Source organism: Indicator indicator, chromosome 31, assembly GCF_027791375.1.
Source record: "Indicator indicator isolate 239-I01 chromosome 31, UM_Iind_1.1, whole genome shotgun sequence".
NCBI lineage: Eukaryota > Metazoa > Chordata > Aves > Piciformes > Indicatoridae > Indicator > Indicator indicator.
In genome coordinates, this window is record NC_072040.1 from 6,442,616 (window position 1) to 6,462,223 (window position 19,608).

The 19,608-nt window shown below is 42.9% G+C and overlaps 1 pseudogene; it reads right to left on the minus strand.

The window, feature by feature from the left end:
- The window catches only part of LOC128977179 (chloride channel protein D-like), a 71,576-nt pseudogene extending 52,234 nt beyond the window's left edge, over nt 1-19,342 (minus strand).
- Nucleotides 19,343-19,608: the final 266 nt, after the last annotated feature.

Below are 19,608 nucleotides of genomic sequence, written 5' to 3' on the forward strand. Positions count from 1 at the left end.
GGCAAAGTGCACAGACCAGTGAATTGGAGTTTATGTGACAGCTTCAGCAGCTGGGGCAAAACAGGGAACCTCTATTCTCTGCTCTGTTAATCTTGACCTAGCCAAGGAGAAACTGCAGCCATTTAAGCTGAAGAAAGGCAACCACACCATTTCAGCAGTACTCAGGCACTTCCCTGCATATTTGGTTCAGATACAGGGTTTAGTTCTGCTCTATCTCTCAAAAGGGAGCACTACATTGCTTTGAAGAAAACCTACCTTACTCAGCAGCTCAAGTTACATAAATTCAGTTTGTTCCCAGGTGTTCCCTTACCTTGATTAGAATATCTGACTCCATCTGGACCAATCCATGTGCTCGATGAACACAGCTATATTCTGAAATTTCCCTCCTGAATTGATGTATGCTTCAGTATTAAAAATGAAAAAAATTAAATGGATGAATATAATTTACCTTAGTGCCTGTACAGAATGTATTTATTTGATACAATTTTTACACCAAAAGCCTGCTCTCCTTCACATCTCCCAATTAAGTTGTTTTATTAACTAATAAATCTAGTTTACTAGACCAGTTTATGAATTATTCTACCAGACTAATAAATCTGGTTTATTAATGCTCATATTCCTCTGCATAAACCTCCTGCTGCTGAAACTCGAAGTTTCACAGAATCACAGAACCAAGAAGCACATTACACTGCCTAAAACAAGAAAACTGGGGAGGGGAGAGTGGAAATCTGATCAAAATGCCCAGCCTGGCCTTGATCTCCTTGTCCACACATATCATTGTAACTCTAAAGAACAGGATGAGCAGACCGAGCATGTAGCATTTCTGAGTGGGGTAAGCAGAGCATCCCAGGCTTGCAGATGCATCCACACTCAGGCAGCTCTGCACAGGAGAGCACCATGGAGAGCTGGAAAATCTTACAGGTTTCCACAGCAGCACAGGCTACACATCTAAAAGATGCTTGCCTCATTTAGAAACCACATCCAAAAGATGTTTGCCAAACACTTCAAGCTGTCCCTTCAGTAAGTACTGCCACCAGGTATTTCAACATCTTGCCACTTAGCCTGCCAGTTATCCTGCTGACCATGACCAGCCTTTCTGTACAGCATTACTGTTCCTGGACATTTTCTCAACCTCTCTCATGTGGAGCAATTGCAGTCTCCAAGCAGGTACAACTTCCTTCTTCTAGTCTGGAAAGCACCCAGCATGTTTTGGACATCACCACAACCTGAACAGTAACAATACAAACTCTGTTTCTGGGACAAAGAGCAGATCTGTGGTATTTGACCCACCTGATCCCTGCTCAGAACTACAAGGAAAACTTAAAATGCAGCCAACATCTAATGCAATAAAATTTCTTCCAGACCCTAGATTGGCAACCAAAGGAACACAAGACACTTCCCAATCTTGTATTTGCTTATAACATTAATCCAACCACTCCAACAAGAGCATATTCCAAATTCAGAATGGTCAATTAAAAAAAGGAAAAAACACATTACTTGCTCCATCCTGCTTTAGAAATCATATGGCTGTGTAAACCAGTTCCAGCAAAGCCCCAAGGTCCAAACAAGTGTCTTTGGTACCAGGAAAGCAGTGCACACACAAAACCCAGCACATCTGAGAAGCAGTTTGAAGCCTGCAGCAATGCCAAAATAAGAGAGAAACAACAGAAAAAAAGGGGGGTTTACAATTAAAATACATGGTTGAGCAAGAAGAACAAAGCAGAGAGAATGGAGATGTAGGACTTGTTTACACACAGGGCTGTTTGCAATCAGTCTGTTTAGTGGAGACAGATTGCTGCGAGGTGCCAGTGGCTGCTGCACGCTCCAGGAGCACGTGTGCCGTACAAAGAACTGCTAATGGAAGAAGTCCATCACTTCTTCACTGCCTTCTGTCTCCCCACAGCTTCCTCCTCCTCCTAGCAATACCAAGGCTTGCTGGGAGTGCTACAAAAACACTACCAAAGGCATTTTTCCTGTGTAAATGTCTGAGGATAAGCTATGCTAGAAGGAAGCACTGTCATACCGACATAGCCACATACAGCCCCGTCTTGTACCGCCAGGGTTTAAAACAGACACTTCCAGACTTGGAGCAGTACCAAAGACAACACTAAATATTTTACCTTTTTTTTTTTTTTTAAATAGAATTTTCACTAGATATCTTGAAAATGGCAAGGTTGTCACTGACTAACCTGTTGGATCTCCAAAAATTAATATTTACCTGCCTCTGGGACACTAAGAATCAGAGAATGGTTTGGTATGGGAGGGCTGAGATGAGCCAAACTGAACTCTCACAACTGCAATCAGAATTCCCCTATTTAAATTTCTAAGAACAGGAGAAGAGTGAACAAGCTTCTTTTCCATGTTCAGTCTTGTACCTTATTACAAGCTTACTAAAGACATCATCACTACCTTCAGCACATGAATGGCCTTGCAAAGTCCAGGACAATCTGGTGCTTCAGATCTACCCATTTTCAACAGGATGTACTCTTTATAACTTGCAGCCACAGCAGATGAAAAACTGGCACTAAGACTGTTGAGCCTCTAGGATGGATCAGCATGACTATTTTTGATTCAGAGACAGACAAAAAAAGCCATGAAATTATCGTGGTTTCAGATGTTTTTCCTTTAGAGCAAAAATAGGTTTGTTTTGAAAAATAATATTTTGCAAGCATTTAGTCCTTGAAATAAAAAAAGGATGTCAGAGTGAGGGGGAAAAAAAAGCTTTTCCTGTGGCAATCCAAGCAGTCATAGTCACCAAATCTTGGTACTAACTGAGTGGCAAAGTTTCCTTTTATAAAGAATGTGTAATATACTATAAAGAATATAACAAACAGCACTGAACCAGGTACTGCAAGTCAAACAACAGCATTTCTGCTTTCTATGTACTTAAATCAGCTCCTCAAAGTTCAAGTCACTAATGGCAAGTTATTCAGCACTTACAATTCATATTATGCAATATATTTGTGATGCTGCCCACTTGGAAGGAGGAATTCATCAGTTCTACAAGTTTATGAATTTGTAAAGCTCCAAGTTGGTTGTGATGGTTTGAAACTGTCTTTTTAATTTTTCCTTGCAAAGTTCAGAACAGAGAAAGTGAAAGAGTGTAAATAAGTCACTACTGGGTGTAAGAAAGCAAAATAACGATTGTTCTAAACACTTCCATTGGATAGATAGAAATGTTTAAGAACTATTACCCAAAACAAAGTAGGCACTCTGCACATTCTGCGTTCGGCAGTGGGGGCAGTTGCTGGGCTGTCTGGCTGCTGTTTCTTCTTCTCTTCTGGCTGAAGATAACACACTGACCTTGGCAGCTAAGTTAACAACTTTCTGCTTAACTAACTCTGCTTCTCTGTCCAGGAGGGTCTGGGGGGGAAGCTCCTGGGAGAGGGAGGCCCCTTTGGGAGGGTCCCCTTGCGGGGGGAAGCAAAGGGAGCTTGGTTGTGTTTTTCTGTTGATTGTATATATTTGTAAGTGTTGTGAATTTTGTATATTTGTACATATTCATTGCATTTCATTGTAGATTTTAGACTCTGCTTGTAAATACAGCTTTTCATTTGCTTCCAGACTGAGCTAGCCTGGTTATTGTCGGTGGGGGGGGAATTTCAGCTCACACCGACACATTGGTAGTGACCATTTGCCCTGACCATGACATCAAGCTGAGCACTTCTTTTCTACTTCCTCTTGATTCCTTAAACATCTTTCTCAATATACTTGGTCTGCAAAACTTGCATAAAATTCAAGCATTTCTTCAACTACATCACTCATAAAATCCCTCACCATCCCACCACATATTCCCTGCTTGTTATATTAATACAATATTTGTCTTTTTAAGTCCCCAGATCATGCTGTAGTGGGATGTGCCTCTGATGTGTTACCTAATATAAGAGGACTGATGAAATGATGTCCCTCAGTCAACAGTAGTAGTTGACTGAAGCTGAGATGAACAAAGGTTTCTCATAGCTTTCCAGATCCAGCTATCCACTTAAAGCACAGCTTGTCTCCTATAGGCTTATCTATAAGGCCTCCACACCTTTTAAAGCAAAATTAGAATTCTAGACTGGAAAAGTGCTTGTGTAATACACATTTTAGTTTCTTCTCATCTTTTAACTCCCTTTTGTTCCTTTCTTCCTTTTATTTTCTTTCATTTGATGTGATGGCAAATGCCTCTCACTGGGAAAGTTTAAGTCTGATGACATTTCAGTGATTAAAAGATTAAGTATGATTCTTCTATTTACATAAATTCATTTCCATCATTCAGCTCTGAGGCACTTCAGAATTTTTCCATCCCAAATCCTTCTAACTGGGAGAAGTGGTTGGTAATTGTATTTACATAGTGACTCTCCCCACTTACCTTTCTGAGTTTTTTCTCAGCTGGTAGTTTCTCATGGCTGGCGTACATGGAAAGAAACATGGTAAATACCACTGTAAGTGTTGTTGTACATACCTGCAGGCATTAAAATAAGGAAACAGATTATCATGAGCTTTAGAAATAGACCAAAAAATAAAGTGTCTAAAATCACTAGTGCCAGCAGTTACCAGAAGGAAATTGTCCTTTTGTCTTGCCTTTCTATCTCAGAGCTGTGGCCAGCCAGAGCTCCTAGCAGGCTAGCAATTTGTGGACAGCAAAGACTTGAGATCTGTGCATCCTTCATTAAAGACCTAGTTTTAGAGCTAGTACTTAAAACTGTGCTCTGTGTCAAAACCAGTCCACTGTGTCAATTTGAATTACTTCCTGATTCATGCAAGCTTGAAGTCCCTGGTCAATAGGAACCACTAAAGGCTTGTTCCCAACTTGCACACTCTTTGCTTATAAGGAGGATGTTATGAAAGGACTGGTGTCCAGTTAATCACAGCATTATAGAGTGGTTTGGGTTGGAAAGGATCTTTAAAGGTCATCTAGTCCAACCCCTCTGTAGTGAACAGGGACACTTTCCACCAGACCATGCTGCTCAAAGCCCCATCCAGCCTGACCTTGAACACTTCCAGGGATCAACAGCAAGAAGTTCCTTGACACCCTAGCAATACTAGACAGCTGTAATGCCCAAAGCATACATAGAGACACTGGCATTACAATCTGGGTGGATGAAGAGACTTCATAAGGTCCTTCTACTAGGTTTGCATATAACCATTTGGAAGTAAACATGAACAAACCCCAAAATATCTTGAAATAAAGCACAGCAGAAGGTGATTTTTCACTGCCTGCTTTGCATTCACCAAAAGCAAAGGAAGTTTTTACATGAGGTGACCATTTCACTGATGCATACATTTCAACATAGCACTGTTCAATTTGACATAGTTATATTTCATTCAAAACAAGTGGCTTTTAGCTGAGGTGAGGGCTGTTAATGTTTCTAAAGAAATGAAGGTACTCCTGGGGGAAAAAAAAAAATTAGAAAATATTTTAGTAAACATCCAGATAAAAATTACTGGAGCACACATTGATAATATTTTTTTTTTCCAAGCACAAGGTTTCATGAACTCTGTGGATTGTCACAAAACAGCTCAGGTAGCACATTTATAGAAGCCCTCAAACTGAGACCCAGCTCTGTGCAGTTGTCACTACCCATCAGACAATCATATCTCAAGCCTTTGTTTCCCTGTATCTCAACAATTACAGGTTCACAGGCAGAGTGCATCCACAAGAGACAGGTGAAACTGGGAGCAGCTCAGTCTTCACAAAGTTTAAGTTTTGGGAAACAAAATCCAGCCTAACTCTGGGATAGTTCAAACCCAGGTCAAGTTTTTTGCCAAAGCCCCAAAGGGAGCTAGAAGGACAGCTAGCCTGCAGCCAGTGGCTGCATATTTAAAGCAGTAGCCTATCTTCACAGCAAGCTAGAAAAAATAGTAACCCTCTCAAGTGACCTTTTAAAGTTTTGACAGTTTAATATATAAGCACATACACATATATCCTTAAATTGTCCACCCTGCCCATGGAAACACTGAGCATTAGTCAACTTGATTAAGAAAAAAAAATAGAAAAAAAAAAAAAAAGAAGAAAGATAGCTCTGCCAGATTCTTGGCAAAACATTATCTACATTGTGATTTCCTTGCAGAGAGAAAGGTGATGAATTGAGAAGCAAACACAGGCCAAGGGGCAGAAGGGCACTTAGGAAGAACAGCTTTGCCTAATCTATGGGCTGGAGATTAGATATTCAATTCCAGTCAAAGGAATGGCACCCTGGGTTATGTTGTGGGTGGGGAAGAGTCTGCAGTGGGTTCTTTCCAAGTTTAAATGCAGACTGGTTTATACAAGATTATTTTGGGTTAAAGTCACTGTGACATAGTTTCTTTTAGTTGCCTGATTATGTGAGTTTATGAGGGGGAAAAAAAAAAAGAATTGTATGGTTCTCACAGATCAAACAGTTTCTTTCTTGCTGTTTTTTGCCCTTTCTTTTTTTTGCCAAGTTACAATTAAATAAGGACTGTGACCTGAGCAGGATCTTCTAGAGCCAATAAAAAGGAAAAGACAGTTTGAATAAGAGTTTAAGCTATGGAGTTAATGTAAAAAAAAAAAAAAAAACAGGATTTGGAAAAAAAAAACAAAAAAACAAACTACAGGCTGAAGACAAAAACATATAAATAGCAAAGCTCTTGTAAGCATTAGAGCCCTACACAGCATGTGGTGTTCTCCCAGTTTCAGGTATGGTCTGGCAAGGTACTAAACGCTCCATGAACTTTTGGAGTCAGCAAGGCATCCCTCCCAAACACTGCTAAAGAAATTTTTAAGAGGCATTTTCTTTACATCTGACACTAAATCTTTGCTAGCTGATCTTAACCTCAATCCTATAGCATCTCCTAGCATGCTGGATCTTGCTGGCTTATGTTGTGGCTTGTTTTGTTTTCCAAAAAGCAACAAGGAACTGTGTGTGCTTTGATGTGTTTAAGCAGTTTATGGAGGGGTTTTGTAATGTATTATGAGAAAGCCAAACCTTTGACAGCAGCTTCCTTGCTATTGGGAAAACACAGAGCTCCAAATTGTCAAAACAATAATTGATACAAACCTGACCTCTCACAAACAGAGGTACTCTGGAAACCATGGAGCTTATTCAGGACAAATGGGACTGTACTCCTCATCCTGCTGGCTTGAAAGCTGGATTTTTGTTAGGCTGTCTCACTGCAGTGCTCAAAAGCACCAAGTCTTGAATCCTTTGCAAGACATGGAAGCAAATTCATAGCACAACGAAAGGCAGCTGGGCAGTGGAAAGACTCATCCTAGAGCGAAGGAAAATCATCTTCCCTACCTACCTTACCTGATCCTTCAGACATGGAAAAAGCTTCAAGTGAGCTTCCTCAAGGTGTCTCCTCTCAGCGAGATGCTGAACAGACTGCAAAGCCAGCAGCCTGCCACTGAGAGGAGCTGAAATCCAGTCATCATCCATGGCAAGGACTTGCTCCAGCACTGCCCGTTCACAAGGATTCCTCCTCCGAGAGGTCAGATTTTATCTCTGATGTATCAGCAGAAAGACCAAGAAGCAGGATGCTGCTCTGAGCAACAAGCAGGACCAGGTAGAAGAGTAAGAGCTGGATTGCCAGAGCATGCACAGCTTTCAAGGACTCAGTGAACGCACTCCTAGTGATCCTATGGAGAGTGCAACCTATGGGAAAGGCACACATCTTTGTACTAGCCTGTGGAGAGCTAGCAGAGACTTGACTACATGCCTCAACCTATGGTTATTCACAGTTTGAGCTCCAAAAGTTTCCTCTCTTGTATTTAAAATACAAATTGTTTTCCTCCCAGTATCACCCAGGTCACAGATGCCAAACCAAGGTGAGTGGTTTTCCCTGAAGCTTTTGTCTTTTTGTTGGCTCAAAAGAGAGGCTGCTGAAGGCACATGGGAGAAGAGCATCTACATGGCCAACCCAGTGGTTTATGATTAACCTTCTCTCCAGAAGAGAAGGAAGAGAAAGTACATTACAGTGTGTATAAAAACCATACACAGGCTACTTAAAACATACTGGCAAGTCTGCCTAAGGGAGGGCAGAAGAAAGGGGCTTCAGTGTGTGTCATTTTCCCTAAAGAGAGGTCATCCCAGCTCTTAAAAAAGCTCTGAAGACTCCTCAGAAACACTCCCCCCAAAAATGGTGTAAAGAAAGGAAAACCATGACAAGCAGGTACACACTGGAAAAGCTTGCAGGAAAAAAAAATGGACAATTTACTAAAAAGCACAGTAGAAAAGGTCTGAAGGTTCCCCCATTTAACCACATACTCAAGCTATAACCACAGCAGAAAACTATGAAAATGTTCAAAATATGGGAATCTTTTGTCTACATCCTTTTTGTACCAGTGGTGTGACTCTCCCCAGAGCCCTACAATGCCAAATGGAAACTCCAAAGCCTAGAGGTAAAATGGCCCCACCAAGCCTCCTCAGGACATCTGAGCTCCAGGCTGACCTGCTTCAGGAACAGCTTGCTTTAACTGACTCCAGATACATGGGTAGATCCAGAAAGTTTTCTGTGCCTATCCATAACTTTTAATCCCTTTACAATATTTATTCTCTGTGCATCTACTCTTACCATAACAGGCAGAGATCTCCTTTGCTATCTGAAGGCAAAAAATACACAGCTGAAAAAGTGCCCAGGTGCAAAAGTGTGGAGCAGGATGTCCACCTGGTTCTTCCACATGAGCAAGCTGGAAAGGAAAACTAGGAAGGAACAAAATGGATGAAATCTACTTGTGACAGCCTCTCATAGATTACAAATAGGCCCAAAAGCAGACCAACCTATTACATGTCACTAGGTTGATCACTGGAGTAGAACAGCAGTGTGAGAGCAAAGCTACAGGTAAAATACTTCAAGTATCCTAAAAATCAACCAACCAACCAACCTCAAAGCATATATTTTCCATTCTTCCATACCCACCAGCATGAAATATCTCTATGTACTTTGGAAATCCATGTTTGCTGTAGTCTGATGCACATGATCAAGTAGAGCAGGTGAAATGCACTTTTCCATCCAGTCAGTACACAACCTGCCCTAATTAGCCACTGCAAACCTTATACAGCCAAGGGAAGCCTATTGTTTACTTACAAGGACGAGCAGAGTTTCCAACTGCTTGCTTGTTTTTCTAAGGAAAGATTTTAGAATTGAACTCAGGAACCCCACATGCAATTTACTAATCTTTATTATATTCAGGGAAATAAAGAGAGCTCCTAGAAGCTCCCTCTAAGCATTCCAAGAAGGATGGTCAGAATGAAGGCCATGATGTCCAACAAGTTCTTAATCTGAGTAAAAGAAAGGAAAAATAAACCCACAGTGTTCTGATGCCCAGCACTCACAGATAGAGACATGATCACATGTATAGGAACTCTACAGTCTAAGCAAAACTTTAGCAATGCCATTTTTACCAACAGCTGCAACAAAATCCATCCTTTTCCAAAGGATTTAAAGGCATCTAATGATTTAGATGGTGAAATTCAGAGAGAAGTAGCTTAATTGGAAGTAGAAAAATCTGCATTGGATTCTTCTGCATTCCAGTCCTGTATTAAAACTAAAAATGGACACACATGGGTTTATTGTTTCCTCTCCCTACCTCCATTTTTCCTAAGGGAAAGCTGTGATGTGGTGTTTGGTTTAAAGCACTACATGCACATCACACTGCATGTGTGTGGCAATAAAGTCAAGTAAGCACTCCAGAGGCTGGGAATGAAAGGTGGCACAGCTTACTGCTTGGTTTTGTGGCAGCATCAGCCACAGGTTTTGGGCAGTCATCAAGAAAAATCTGTTACCTGGAGAGCCAGTTTCATCCATACAAATAATCCAAAGGGTCCACGCTAAAACAAAGTGAAGGTTGCTGAAAATCTCATGCTCTGGAGTACAATAAATCCCCACTGCAACATTACACTAGGTAGAACGAAACTAAAACAATTTTCTTGAGAAACATAACCCACAAGCCTTCAACTCTGTAAACTCTGTTGGCTAATGCCACAAAACACAAAGGAAGCAAAATTTCCCCTGAGCCCCATGTTCAGTGAAATGAAAACGTTTCTGGTTATCTGTACCACACCGAGAGCCAAAAACTCTTGAACCTTGGCAGAAGGCACGTTGATAATGTTTTTAGCTAGCTTTCTCCTCTAATGACACCAACAGAAGATAGGAGACAGAATCCACTGCTCTTTTCAGAAAACATCCCGGCAGGAGTGTTAAAAGAGAAATGCTTACTGTAAGCTAGCAACTGAGGTGAACCCAGCTGTTTGTTACACAATACTTTGGCTTCAGAAGGCCTGACCTCTTCCCTCTCCATGTAGTCTCACCTTTCTGCCACAAATTGTTATCTCCTTGGTTGCATCATTTCAGCTGTTTAGGGAACTGGTCCACAAAAGAAAAAAAAGACTTAGGTTGAAAATCATTGTCTTCTCTGCTTGCCTCAGCTAAGCATGTGGCAAAGCAAACACACCCCAAATGCTTCTGCACAACATAAGCAAAATCAGTTATATCAGGCAGCATTCACACAGAATTATGTGGCTCATTTTCCCAACCAGGCTGTCTCTGTCTACCTGTGGAAAATACCCCAACCTCTGGCTTCTGCATTGCTAGATGCAAGGCAGAAGAGACTCAGACATCAATAAAAGTGCCCAGGGAATTACCTTAGGAAAATTTACATAGTAGCAGAAAGTAATTCAGAGGATTATTTTCATTCAGAGGACCAGAGGTTTATTTCTAGCTCTCTAAATAATCTTCAAGTCAAAACCACTTCACTGTGAGCCAGCTCCAGATAGAAATAACTAAATAACTACACAAATAAATGTTGCAAAGAAAAGCATTAATAGTCAGTCTTCCTTTATACATTTATTATTATTATCCCCCCACACAACATGATTTTATTTCTAAAGCATTTATTTCATTACATGAAAACAACATCCTGCATCAGACAAATACTGCATTTTTAAGGAAGGTCACAGTGTGAAGAACAGAGGGAAGGATATAGACAGAGGAAATAAAATTATGCTTGAATTCTGTGTGGGAAAATTAGATTTGAATCCAGCCTTTGCAGGGGATAGTAGATAAAAGTGGGGATGCTGATACATACAATCACTGGTGCTCACCAGCTTATGAAACCTGCATCCTCTTGCTGTGCCACCTGGGACCTCAGGGACAGTGTGCAGAAACGCTGAGCAGTCAGCACAAGCTAAGTCAGCAAGTATACACAACACTTGAGCAGCTTTAAGATTAAGAAATGCCAAATTCCAAGGGACCACAAACAACCACAAAAGTCACAGCAGTCATTAGGGGGTCCTTCTGACTTCTCTGTGGTGCCAACAAATTTTATCAGTAGAAAGATGGGTGGCAATGAGGATAATAGAAAATTAAGGGAAAGATTAGAGAGCTCATGTGTCAAAGCCCTTAAGACAGGCCACCACTAAAGCTGCACAGGCTGCTCTGTGTCTGACATATCCCAACTCAAAAACGCTGTTAGACACTCCTGTACGGGTTTTTACTTACACATTGTATCTTCACAGTGGCATTGTTTCCAGCAGCAGGGAACTCAAATGGTATTACACACCACAGCAAAAGCCAGGGCAAGCTTTGCTTGGACATCTCCACCTTCTTGCTCCAGTCAGTTGTACAGGCTCCTTGTACCACTAATAATAGCAACAGTGAAGCTGGACCCCCTCCTACACACCCATTACAGTTACCCCATGGAGGGACACCTCAAGATCCTTCAACATCCTACTGCTGATCTGCTCTGCCTGTGACTGCTTGGAGGAGGTACATCTCTTGAGCCTACTTAACTCCAAAAGATCCCAGGGGAGAGGGAGCCTTTCGTTGAGGTCTTCCTAAAGCAGCAAGCTCTCACTTAGACTGGCATTTGTTTGCTGCTCACCAGCAGCCTGCTCTGTGAAAGAGACTTCCAGACAACTCCTCTCTCCTGGGATGGGTTCTGACTGCAAGCCACCACTTACTTTCTGATTATACTATTAATGAACCTTGCAGAATAAGGCACAAGTTCTTGCTGCTTCTGCTACTGCTGTTGCTGGTTTCTTCCATGACTAATGTTTTGCTTAGCCAGCATGTCTTGGATTCATTTAAATGATTGATCTTAAAAGGCTAGAAGGCAAAGGAGACCTGTGTCTTCCCTTTGGTGCTTTTTGATTTTCTTTTAAACAACAGATAGCTCACAGTGGCTGTTCATTTGAATTTTTGAGTTTCTTTAGGAAACAACACTTTTTTTTTCCCCCTAAAGCAAGGGGGAAGAAAAGAAAAAAGAATACTGCATAGGGGTATGTGTGTCAATAAAGACCATCCAGAAGACATAAATGGTTTGTAATTTCTTTTTCTGAAAGTTAATCTCATTAATTTCAGCAGAACTGTTCACAAGAGAACTTACCAGATTTATCTCAGACATGCACAAGCAGAGAGCAGTCAGATTAAAAAAGTGTCACAAAATTTACTTTTTAAAAACTAGATAAATAAAGGAAGGGCCTCTGTGAACGTTGTGCAGTCCCCATCATCTCTTTTTTCCCTGGGCCAGCATCATTTCTTTAAGGATAAAAACCCTGCCTTTTTCTCCCTCCATTTTTCTTGTCTAAGGACAACTCAGAAGGCAATGGGAAAAGGTCTTCAGTATTAATCTATTATTTCACAACTATTGAATACAACAACTTGTGAACTTCCTTTTAATTAAAGAACATTAAAGTCATTTAATTAGACAGTTTTCTTTTAATTAAAGTGGGTAGCTTTTCCCCATTCCAAAGTGACATGCAGCAGGAAGGTTGAAAGATTGGTGGAGCAATCTCTTCCAGGGGCTCATCAAGGACTTACTGGACACCCCTGGGTCACCAAGGGCAGGTGGAGGGGTAGCCCCCTGAGATCACAGAATGTTAGGGGCTGGAAGGGACCTTCAAAGATCATCCAGTCCAACCCTCCAACCCCCCTGCAGAGCAGGATCACCTATACCAGATCACACATGAACACATCCAGGCAGGTCTTGAATATCTCCAGAGAGGGAGACTCCACAACCCTCCCTGGGCAGCCCGTTCCAGTGTTCTCTCACCCTCACAGTGAAGAAATTTTTCCTCATGTGTACATGGAACTTCCTATGCCTCAACTTCCACTCATTGCCCCTTGTGCTGTCATTGGGCATCACTGAGCAGAGCCTGTCCCCATCCTCTTGGCACTCACCCTTTACATCTTTACAAACATGAAGGAGGTCACCCCTTAGTCTCTTCTCCAAGCTAAAGAGCCCCAGCTCCCTCAGTCTCTCATAAGGTCTGCCCATCATTTACTTATCAGCTGGATTCTGAAAGCTGGTGAAGATGGGGAGGTGGAGGCTGAGGGTGTCTGACTGCTGCTTGCTCAGGCCTCAACCCAAGAGAGCACTAGAAGTGATGTTGTATAATTGAGAGCACTTTGGGGTAAATTATTCACAAATGGTTAAGGCAGGGGAGGACAGAGCCTTAGCCAGGGTGCAGCAGCAAAGTTAGATTGGTTTCAACAGATTTAAACATGGGAAATGTTGAACGTGTCTTCTAAATACACAAAATCCATTGACATAAAGCAGAAGGCTACAAAAGACTTTGAGATTCTCGACTGAGGGACTGAAATGTCTCTTTTGTGAGGAGTGTTGTGATGATAAACCACTGAATGCCTTTTGAAGAGCTGCATGTCAACATCTGCCCAAGCATGGTGACGTATTGGACTGCAGCCCAGCATTTCACTCAGCTGTTCCCAGGTTAATGACCATGGCAGCCAGAACAGCCCTACTTTTACCAGAAGATGTGTAATGATTTAAATTTGTACAGTGTGTTCTCAGGCAGCACTTCAAACTACACTGAAATGGGGGGGGGGGGGGGGGGAAAGCAGGAAAATACAAACCCTCAGTGAAATGAAAAATCTATTCATTGTATAATCTTGGAAGAAGTTTCTACAAGACTTAAATTAGGAGCCTTAGCCAATCTCTCAGAGGCTTTTAGCAACTTATATGTGTTTATGTTTAATAAAACTGGTGCAGGGCTCCAGCTAAATTAAATTAAACTAGTTCTTAATTCCTGTGTTTTGAAAAGGCATCACGTTAACACCGTGCTGACTTTCTTCATGGAAATATGATTCAGTTCCTTGGCTCACCCAGCACTGTTACTAACCTAGCACAAAGGAGGAAAAAAATAAAATCACAGCTGCAGTCTCTGAGCTCCTGGAGACAAATGTCTGAAAGCAAAGAAAACAAAAGAAACCTAAAGGGAGAGCTAAACCTTGGTAAGCATTGTCTGGAAGGTTTGTGGCTGCCTCTGACTAACCAGGCACTCCTATTTTTCAACATCTGAGTCATCCCCCTGGGTGCTGCACCTCTGTACAAATAAATAAGTATAAACCCACAGAGTAACAGCAAATGGGGAAGGGTGGTGGGGAGGAGGATAGGATAGGATAGGTTTGGTCAGGGCAGTGAAAAGGAAGACAACAAACCTCAGGGGTGAATACTTTCCAAAACCAAACAGCGTCAGAAATAAACCAACAAACCAGTCAGCAAACAATCTACACCATATAAGCAAAGACCAAGGGTACCATCTCTATTCAAGATATAGACTAAGAATCATAGAATCATTTTGGTTGGAAAAGACCTTTAAGATCATCAAGTCCAACTAGTCTCTAACTCTATCAGGTCTGGAGATAAAACATACCCCTCAACACCACATCTCTGCCTCTCTAAAAGACCTGCAGGGACGCAGATCCAACCACCTGCACGACGAGCCTGTTTCAGTGTCACTTACCAAGAGCAAAATTTGGCCTGCAATTGCTAGGTTTGGCTGTACTACAGCACAGTACATTTTCAGAACCACCCTGACCTACAGAGCAGGACTGGGCACCCTTCCTCTCCCCTTCTCACAAGGCCCTGGACCACAATATCGTGATGGGGATTCACTTCCTTTGTACATAGCCAAGGAGGATAAAATCATTATCCTATCAAAGTGTACTTCTCCCCACCTAGAAGCACAGCATTACACTCCTGCATGAACACAAGCAGCTCTGGCAAGCTGCCACCTGCAGAGCTTGCAAAGCAATACCTGCTTGCTGTGGTTGCCCTTTGCTGGCACCAGCCAATGCCTGAGGGCCTGGCTGTCCATCACTGTGTGCCTTGCAGGGCCATCTCCAGCACTTCTGCAGGTGGCTGGAAAACTGTCACCCCTTTTATGTGCAGCCACACTACTCTGGCTTTGTTGTTTTACAGACTTGGCATAGGTAAAAGCAGTTAGGGAAGATGCAGAGCAGCCAGTAGGTCATGCTTCAGGATGGGCTGCTCTTCAGGAACAAGACTGACTGCAGTTGACCACATAACTCTTTGCTGAGCATCATGAGGAATCCTACTAGGAACCCAAGCCAGTATTTAAAACAGGAATCAAAAAACCCAAAAGTTTTCCTTCACTGCATGGCATGAAGAGTTGTGCTAATGCAAAGGAGGAGAGAGCACAATTGAAAAGAGGCCCTAGTGCAGGGCATGTTTTAAGCTAGCACTGCCACCAGACCAGACATTGCAAACCCACACCCTCAGCTTTAACTTTCCTCTGCTATTTCTTACCCCAAATGGATCACAGGACCTTCTGGCCCACAGAAGAGCCCAGAGGCTACAGCCAGCATGCATGAGACAAATAGGATGTGTTCCTGGGTGACTTACTCTAGGTGACCCTGCTCTATCAGGGTGGTTGGACTAGATCTTCAGAAGTCCTTTCCAACTCTCACCATGCTGCACTTCTATGATTAAATGTGTAACAGCAAACTCCCTCTTCCTACTGTTGCTGTGTTTCAGGCTAAGTTCAGTAAAACTCCCACTTTTTCTCTCACCTATGCTGTTAATTGCCTGCCTGTAATTAAATTGAACACAGGAGTACAGTAAATGACAGAATGGCTCAGTGTTTGAGCCTTGCTGCCTCATAAAAGTACTGATTTGGGCTACAAGCAATACCCACACAGCACAGCTAAAAGATCAACCTAAAACCAACTGTTGGTCTTTGGCTTAGGCTCCTTCCAAACACCAAGTTCTCCTAAGTTACACCAGCTGCCACTTGTATTTATTTTATAAACACCACATGCTAAGTGTAAATTGCATCGTGGCCACCACTGATTACACCCCAGACACTTTTATACAAGTTATGGGTGGTGGAATCCAGCTTTAGGCTGAAGGCCAAGAAAGACCTCTCCAACTGGGCTGTGTAATAGAGGGGGGCTTAAAACAAAATACTGAATCAACCAACATTGGGGAGAGCAAGAGATTCTATTCATCACCGCATGAAAGACTTGCTGCATAGGAGGTATTGCACTTAACCAGCAATGAGCCTGAAGAGAGGACCACCATGGCCAGCCCAGTCCCAAGCATGCACAGCCAGGTCATGTGGATCTTGCCATCCTGTCCAGCTGACAAATAGATTACTACATTGGCACAGCCAGACCAGATCTTGCTTTTCAATATATTTTGTCCCACAGATTTCTGCAGGCAGAAGGTGTACCATAGGGAAAACTCAAAAAGAACAGTGCAGGCTCTTTAGAAGGATGGGAGTGGGTAAAGGTGAGGTGAATGACTTCTAGAGTCACTTTTTTTCCCCAGGATTTCTTACCCATCTCTAAAAACACCATGAAGAATATGCTGTTACTCATCAAAGCCATTTTCAGCTCAGAAACACAGTTAAGGAACCTTAAGAACATGCACAAGAAAACACTAAATGGTGTCTTCAGGACACATCAGAAATTACCTTTATGAATTTGCAGCTATTAGTAGTAGACTGCATGTATGTGAGCAGGCTCTTCCTACCTTATTTTACCCAAAAAGACATCTCTCATACTAGGCCTTCTCTCATTTGAGAAACACTCTTCAGCCTCCCTGGGTTTGGGTTGGTTTGTGTAGGGCTGACCACAGCCCTGCCGTCTCCAGAAGCCCTCAGCTCCCACAGGCTTTGCCGCCTGCCACAGTGCTCAGTAGTGATTCATTGTGGCACAGGTCAAACATCTCCTGCCTTTCTGAGGTCACTGCCAGCCACCAGCCACCACAGCCTTCCCAGCAGCACATCCCACCAAGGCATTTCTCAGCTCGTCATGCAGCACAGCCAAACAGCAAAGTGCACAAACATGAGGTTTGCTCGTAGATTCCTAGAATGTTTTGGGGTTGGAAGGGACCTTGAAGATCTGCTAGTTGGCAGGGACACCTTCCTTAAGACCACATTGCTCATGGCCTCATCCAACCCACTTCTGGTGATATCTCACCTGGAATACTGTACCCAGGTCAGAGACATCAATACAGGAAGGGCATGGACCTCATGGAGCAGGTCTAGAGGAGGGCCATGAAAATGATCAGGGGGTTGGTGCACTCTGCTACAAAGATAGGCTAAGGGAGCTGGGGTTGTTCAGCCTGGAGAAGTCTCTGGGGGAAACCTAACAACCTTCCAATATCTGAAGGGGGCACACAGGGATGATGTAGAGAGACTTTTTACAAAGGCCTGTAGTGACATGACAAGGGACAATGGCTTCAAACTAGAGAAGAGTAGATACAGATTGGATGTTAGGAACAAGTTCTTTACCATTGAGGTTGGTGGAACACTGGAACAGGTTGCCCAGGGAGGTGGTTGGGACCCCACCTCTGCAAATATTCAAAGTGAGGCTCGACAGGGCTCTGGGCAACTTGACCTAGTTGAGGATGCTCCTGCTTACTGCAGAGGGGATTGAAACTAGATGACCTTTGGAGGTCCCTTCCAACCCAGACCATTCTATGACGCTGTGAATACCTTCAGGTAGGGGGCATCCATGACATCTGCATCTGAAGGAGGTATTGAGAAGGGAAGATCCTTCAGATCAGGAATTCCATGTTTGTACTGATGTCAGAGCCTGTGGGAGCTCACCTCCTGCCCCTCTGTGGTAGTTTACAATAGGACAATCTGTGTAATATAACAGGACCAACAGCATGTGTAAGGGTTGCTGTGATGCCCTGGAGTCAAGCTCTGTGTCATGTTCTCCTTCAGTGTGTATATATACACATGCATGGATACACACACAAATGCATACAGACACATATGCATGAGGAGGCAGCCACTGGCTGTAGATTTTATAAACATATGCATAGTTTGTATATAAGAAACCCCAGGGAAATAAGATTCCAAGAGCATTATATATGCTTTCTTCATGGCAAACCTAAACTACTTTCTTTTTTTTTTTTTATATCCTCTCTGATATACTCAGCAGATAGAACTCAGAAGTTACTGAGCTCTATCCTTGAGCAATTGGCAGGGGTATTGCATTACCTTGATTTCACACAATGGTAGAGGACACATCCATATCTCCCTAGTACTGGGATAGCCCAGAACTGGACACAGTACTCTGAATGTGGCCTCACCAGTAGCCTCTCAAAAAAACAGAGTAACTGTCCCTCCTAACCATCCTGGTCTGTCCTTCCCAAAGAGCCTACATGCAGCCACTGCAGCACTCCAAGAGTATTAGTTATCCCACCACATCCGTGCAGATAAGGAGCTTGTCTGCCACACCCCCTCCCTCAGGAACTTGCTCTGGATTGTGACCTCTCCCAAATCAGGGGTAGTTTCTCCCCTGGATGCTGGGGAACATCACCAGCAGCTCCTTGCCACCACTGCTGAGCACAAAAGCACTGTCAGCCTTGGAGGCAGTTCAAGGCCAGGTTGGATGAGGCCTTGAGCAACCAATTCTAGTTGAGAGGTGTCCCTGCCCATGGCAGGGGTGTTGGAGTAGATGACATCTAAGGTCCCTTCCAACCTAAGCCATTGTATGATTCTATGAATAATCTGTTTCAGCATTAGCAAAAGACACCTGCCCCAAACAGAGAAACAGCATATCTGATACCACAACCACATTCACTAAGTAGCTTAAGAGAAACCTAAGCCATTCCCTTGGACACCAATGTGTCCTTTATGTACAAGGAGGAAGCACACAATATTTTAAAGACTGCCTTCATCAATCTCAAGACTAGACCACCACCAGCTATTACACTGTGCTGTAGGCTAAGCTGTAGCAAAGGACACCAAAACACACCTACACAGCACCACAGCTTATCTGATGTCCACCCCACCCACACAGGCTGCACCCCTAGTCAGTGAAAACTCTACAATGTGGATGTATTAACAAACACAGAACAGTTCACTCTGGCTTTCTCTTACTCACCTGCAGGTAATTTTCCACCAGGTCCCATTTCAGTCTGCTGAGTCGATGATCTGATGAATCAGAAGCCCCAGCATCCCAGCTGCTGTTCCAATTAGCCCCATCAGCAGCCATTGATCCCCCTCTTCTCTGGAAGCAGGAAAGCACAGCTATGTCTCAGCCTATAGCCCAGGACTATTTCCCATGTTTCCTCTCACAAATAGCCAAGTGCCACTTCTAGTGCACTTTGATTATCAGCCATGACTGCAGCAGCAAGAGGCTAGTTTTGCCAGTACGTCTTTAGAAAGCGTGTACTTAACAAAACTCTGCCTTCAGGTGAAAGCCATTCCCATTTGGGTAAGAAATATGGGTGGATTTTGGGAAACTGTTTCATTTTTTGATATATAAGGAGCAGTGCAACCTGCTTGCAGATGCTGACCGTTTCAAAATCCAGCAACGTGAGTCAGTAATTAAGCATTCCAAGTGCTAGTTCATCTCCCAAAGCCATTCTGCAAGGCTGAACCCTCT